Here is a 6,286-nt window from a genome sequence, read left to right as displayed (position 1 = left end):
CGCGCCCGCCCGCGGGGCACGCCGGGAAGTGGAGTCCCCGCCCCCCCGGCCCGCCGAGCGCGCAGGCGCGACCGCCGGGAGGGGGGGCCGAGCGCGCAGGCGCCTTGGCGCTTCCGACCCCCGGGAGGCCGCCGCCGCCCCCCGCTCGGACAAGCACCCCGGATTCCTGTGCGCGGGGAGGCGGGCAGGGCTGGGCTGCGTCGTCCCGGCACCGGCCGCTGGGCTTTTGGGGTCTTTTTTATGACGTCCCAGCGCGGGGTGGGGCCGGGGGCGGGGAATTGGGGAGCCGGGCCGGGGGCGGGGCGGGGCGGGGTCCTCTGGCCCGGGCGGGGCGGATGCGGGCCGACTCCCTTTTCGGGTGGTTCTGGGCGAGCGGAAAGGGAGGGCCGGCCGGCAGTGGGGAGGCGGGAGGCCCGGTTGAGAGCCCTCGGCGGGCGGTGCCTCTGTTTCCCCTCCGAGGAGCTGAGAGTAGGGCGGAGCTTGGGGCGGGGTCGAAGGCCCCGCGAGCTTAGTGCGGGATCCGAGGCCGAGGCGGGGAGGAACCGCCCTGCTCGATTCAGTCCGACGGGCTGGAATCGAGATCCTCGAGACGCCCTCCCCAGAGAAGCTGGGGAGATTAGTGTATCCCGTTTTCAGCTTTCGTTCGCAGCACGGATTCAGCACCCGTCCCGGCCGAACCCCCAGACTGAGTCCCACTCTCAGACGAGCCCTGGCCCTGGCTGTGCCCTAATCTCCCCAGCTCTCCCTTCCGACGGCGCCCGGGCTCAGACCTGGCTGGTCCTCGGCCTAGACACACGCCCCCCTTGCCAGGACGCTTGGGCGTGAGAATTGAGCGTGGCGCCCCGGCTTCCGTCCTCCACATCCTCGGGGTGACAGCTCCCCGTGAGGGTGGGCGTGGTGCTGTGGTCGCGCGCCGGGCACGCGGCTGCAGCCTTGCTGGCCAGCGTCAGGGCAGCCCACAGCTCCAGCGCCTTGCGTTGTGCCCAGGGGACCCCTTCCTCCAGGTGCCCTGACACCTGGCCCCTGGCCGTGGCCCAACTGAGGACAGGCAGGTAAACCTGTCTGGGGCAAGGAAAGCCAAATTTCAACGACAGGAGAGGGACGGAGGACTCTGAGGGAGAGCCCTGGACCGAGTACGGCCTAAGGCTGGGGCCTTGACATTCTCACCTCCGCCCTGCACCCTGGGGCACCTGGAGCAGGCCCCTCATCAGTAAAAAGGACTGTGTGCCCTTTGCCAAGGGTTCCCTCATTCTCTGCCTAGAGCACCAACGTCAGCATCGGCATGTGGCAGCTCGTCGATAAATAGGAATTAGAACTAATCATGGTTCTTCCAGACAGGTTTCCCAGGATCTCCCTATGTCAGCCCCACATCCCCATGCAGCATTGGGTGGGTGGGCCGGTTCCGGAAAGGTAAAGGGAGGTGCTGGTTTATGGCTGCTCCAGCAGGTGCCACATGGGGCCTCATCCCCCAGGAAAGCCTGCTCTTTGGGCTCTGAAATCCTGGAGTGCTGGTCATCTAGGGTTTCTGCCATCTGGGTTTTCTGTCCACAGCACCTTGATTTTCTCTTGGCTTCCCATTCTTAGTCTGTAAGGCTCAGATTGGACTGACCTCCAAACCCTGGCAGTAGGGAGGGGTCATCCAGTCAGAGCACTCCAGGCCCCCTGCTGCAGTGAGTTTGTTTAGGAACAGCATGTGGCTCAGCCATCTAATGAATGCAGCTTTGGGACTTTTTCTGAGAACACTGGGCTCAGGTGGCTGAGCTGGGAGGAACTGGGCCTGGAGTAATGGGACCATCTCATCACCACAAGCCCTGTGAACGAAGTTGGCACTCAGGGAACCTGAGTCGATGGACAAGAAAGTGCCAATGACCCTGTGTGTGCTCCTGGATCCAGCCAGGCTGACCTTCCCTGAATGCTCCAAAGATGCAAGCTGATAAATTACTTTTGTTAAGTTTGTTTGACTTGGGCCTTCCATCACATGTTGCAGAAGAGCCCTGCATTCAGATCTAAGTTCTGCCACTACCTTGGAAATGGTCCTCAAATGCTAAGCTGGGTCTTAGTTTCTCTATCTGTAAGATGAGGTATGTGAGATGATGTTTGAAAAGCTCTCAGCATAGACCCTGAAGATATTATGGACAGACACACAATAACGTTTTGCTGCAATTATGCCGGTTGAGAAGGAAGACATGATCTCAGGAGGCAGGGGCTGCAGGAGTGAAGCAAAAGGATGCACAGGGGAGAATGTGGCCCTCAAGGGCAGGGGGAAATGGAGTCCAAAGACAAAGGCTTCAGGGCTAGTGTACTCTGGATGCAAAAGAACCGGCTTCAAGGCCAGCTCTGCCCCTTCTTGCGGGCTGTGCCCTTTGGGGCCAGTACTATGGTAGAGAATAATGCCCCCCATAGCCTTCCACATCCTACTCTCAGCCTGTGAATATGTTCCTTTATAGGACAAAAGGGACTTTGCAGATGGGATTAAGACTCTTGAGATGGGAAGGGGCACCTGGCTGGCTCAGTCAGTAGAGCATGCAACTCATTTCATTTTTATTTTTTAAAGATTTTATTTATTTGAGAGAGAGCAAGCTAGAGAGTGGCAGAGGGAGAGGGAAAGGGAGAGCAGGCTCCCCGCTGAGCAGGGACGCTGGGATCATGACCTGAGCTGAAGGCAGACACTTAATTGCCTAATCGACTGAGCCATCCAGGTGCGCCAAGCATGCAACTCTTGATCTCAGGGTCCTGAGTTCAGGCCCCACGTTGGGCGTAGAGCTAACATTAAAAAAAAAAAAAAATCTTGAGATAGAGTATCTTGGTTAATCCAGGTGGGCCCTGTGAAATCTACCCCACTCCCGAGAGAGTCAGAGTCAGAGAGATGGGCCGACCTGGCACTGCCGGCGGTGAGGATGGAGGGGGGCCGTGGGCCAGGGATGTGGGGCCTCTGGAAATGGGGTGGGGGGCAGGAGCCAGGTCTCCCTGGGGTGCCGGGGGGAACCAACCCTGCTCATGCCTGGGTTTTAGGACTTCAGACCCCAGACTGTCAGAGGATCAGTGTGTGTGTTTTGAGCCACTGTGTTTGTGGTGATTTGTTACAACAGCCATAGGACTTGAATGCACTTACGTCTATGAGCTTCAAATTCTTCCATTGGAAAACTGATTGATTGTTCAGTGACGCTGAACTGGGGCGCTGGGGATGCAGCAGTGAACAAAACTAGCAAAACCCCTCACCCTTGGGGAAATAGGGAGAGAGGTCATAGACAAGCTGGTAAATAAGTAGCAACAATAGCTGTGAAGGCAATGCACAGTGAGCATTAGCAGTGGGGGTGGGCGTTGGAGCGTGAATTTGGATAGTGGTCAGGGGAGGTGTCTCTCAGGAGGTGGCATTTGAGCAGAGACCAGAGTGGAGTGAGGAAGCGAGCCCCATGGGTCTGGAGGAACAGTATGACAGAAAGAGGGAATTGCATGTACAAAGGCCCTGCGGTGGGGACAAGTGACTAGAGACCAGGGTGCCTGGGGCAGAGTGAGGGGACAGAGGCAAGAAAAGAAGCTGGGAAGTCTCCTGGGTCCGCTTTCTTGAGTGCTGGCTTTGTTCACAGGACTTGTGGTGACGGAATTCAGGCCCAGGTCCTCCCAGCTCAGCCACCTTAGAAAAAAAATGCCAGAGTTGCCCCTCATTGGCTATCCCCGAGTCACCCTGAGGACAGGGAGCCCAGAGCACTCGCATTGGCTGGTGGGGTCAGCCAGGTGGGCTGGACCAGTGTGCAGGAGGAGTGCCCAGGATGAAGCTGTGAAGGGAAATCAACAGGATGCAGAAAAGGGCCAGCTGGGGGGCAGGAGGAGGCATCCGGTCAGCCCCCCCAGACCTCGGTGGCCAGGGAGCTTCTACAGAGACCACAAACCCCAGGGGAGCCCCAGGTTCGGGAGGCTGACTGGAGGGTCTGTCCTGGATATGGCAGGGCTGGGATGTCCTTGGGACATTGCCAGAAGACAGCCAGCAGGCAGTTGGCTCTCGAGGGCAGGGCAAGGGGCCCAAGCCATGAATTTGAGAATCCTTGGTGTCCAGGGGGTAACTGAAGCCATGGGCTGGTGAGGTGCGGAGTGAGGAGGATGCATGAGGAGAGAGGAGAGCCAGGAGGCCATGTTCCCCCAGGGAAGCTGAGCTAGGATGAGGAGCCTTCTGGGGGGGAAGTGGGGAAACCACTGTGGGGCGGGTGACTTGGAGAGCGGGGGAGGGTGCTGCCAGAAGAGGGAGGTTTGCAGTGTTACATGTCCCACACTGCCGTGAGGCTGAGGTCAGCTAAGGAGGTCATGTCAGCTTCCCAGGACTCTGTTGGCTGGCAGAGGTCAAGCCAGGATCATGACACACGGGACTTCTGGACCCAAGACCAAGCAGCCAGGCGACCCAGGGAGGCCGTGGGGGGCAGTGGTCCTGGCTGGGGCTGGCCTCAGTCTGATCCGGGGGGCCCTGAAGCATGAGCTGCCCGGAGTTCCCTCCACCTGAGACAAGGGGGCTGGCTCGTGTACGCCTGGTCCGCACTCATTGGTAACACCTGCCCCACACGGAGGGGCGGGGCCTCCCGGGCCGTGTGGCTCCACGGCTGAGGGCGACACCCACCGCACACGGTCCACCCTGGCTTCCGATGACTGGGAGGGACCCCCCAGGGACCACGGAGCTGGCCCGCGGTGGCCTTGGCCTGTGAGTCCCGGGGAGCTGCCCGCCCTGCATCCCTGTCTTGGCTTCCGGGACAGTTGTGCAGGTGACACAGATGGTCTGCCTGTCTGCAGGCCCCGCACTTGCTCCCCGCACTTGCTGCCCAGCCCTGTGGTGGCCACGCGGCAGACACGTCCGTGTGGGGACTCCTGTGTGGGGACCCAGGACGGGTTAGAATTCTGACAGCTACTACATGTTGAGCTTTTCGCTAATTCTCCGGCTACCTGTTGCTGCACGATGTATGACCCGACAACTCTGTGGCTGAAAACAAGAATTTGCTTAGTTCCTGCATCCGCAAAGCAGGAGTTATCCGTCACCTGGGCTTCCTCACAACATGGCTCCTGGGCGACTCGGTGAGCCCCCGGTGGCCGTGGCACGCACCACCTTTTGTGACCTCGCCGTGGAAATCATGTAATGTCACAAAAGCCATTCACGTGCAAGGGAAGGGAATGCAGATTCCACGTCTCCGATCTGCCTTCCGAGGGGAAAGTTGTGGAGGAGCGTGTGGGAACGGAAACGTTGCTGTTGTTGTTTTTGGAAAATAGCAGCCACAACTCACCGGTTCCCTGATTGCCTGGTCTGTGCTGGGGGTACCAGGGACTGGGAAATGGGGAGATGAGGTGGTCCTGGCCAGCAGTAGCTTGTAAAGGGGTTAAACTCTGTTCCCGTGGGGTCTCCCTCAATCAGAACCGCGGCTGTCCTGGGTCCCATTTACCGGAGCTGGAGGCTGAGTATGAAGTCACTGGCCAGCAGTCATTCTGGGTGGGAATCTGACCGTGGCCTCCCTCCTCCTGCTCCCAGTGGGCTTCCCTGTGGAAGAAGCCATCCCCTTGGAGGGGAGGAGGGATGTCCAGTGGGTGCCCGGAGAGCAGCGACTGGACGAAGTTCCCAGCGTGTGTGGATTCTGGGTGGGCTGACGGCAGGTGGCGCAGGTGGTGTGGTGTGAGGGTTCCAGAGTGGGCCCCTTGCTGGTAGGGTGATCCTGCACCTCTCTGGGACTCGATTTCCCCATCTGCCAAACCTGGGTAGTCACTTCCCTTCCTCAGAGGGCACGTAAGACCTCGCAGGGCTCATCCACGTCGACTGTTTCCACCGTCACGGTCGCGATGACCTGCCCAGCGGACCCCTTCCTTTGACAGCTGGGGAACCCGAGGCCCAGGGTGGAAGCACTTGGATGGGCACTTGCAGAGAGCAGGGCCTCCTGGGCCTCAGGGTTGTGAGTCCAGGGCCCGACACTGGGCTTCCATGAAGTGGAGTCCAGGGGCACTTGGCGTTTCCAGGCGGCCAGGCTTGCCCCCAAGCAGCACTGAGGGGGGTGCAGCTGAGGCTGGAGCGGAGAAGCATTTCCGCAAACATGGGACGGGGTGGGGCAGCAGACCCGGGACGGGGTGGGGAGCAGACCCGGGACGGGGTGGGGGAGCAGACCCGGGACGGGGTGGGGGAGCAGACCCGGGACGGGGTGGGGCAGCAGACCCGGGACGGGGTGGGGAGCAGACCCGGGACGGGGTGGGGGAGCAGACCCGGGACGGGGTGGGGGAGCAGACCCGGGACGGGGTGGGGGAGCAGACCCGGGACGGGGTGGGG

The sequence above is a fragment of the Phoca vitulina genome, unplaced genomic scaffold (genome assembly GCF_004348235.1).
Source record: "Phoca vitulina isolate PV1807 unplaced genomic scaffold, GSC_HSeal_1.0 scaffold81, whole genome shotgun sequence".
NCBI classification, from domain to species: domain Eukaryota; kingdom Metazoa; phylum Chordata; class Mammalia; order Carnivora; family Phocidae; genus Phoca; species Phoca vitulina.
Note: the sequence above shows the minus strand (reverse complement) of the source record.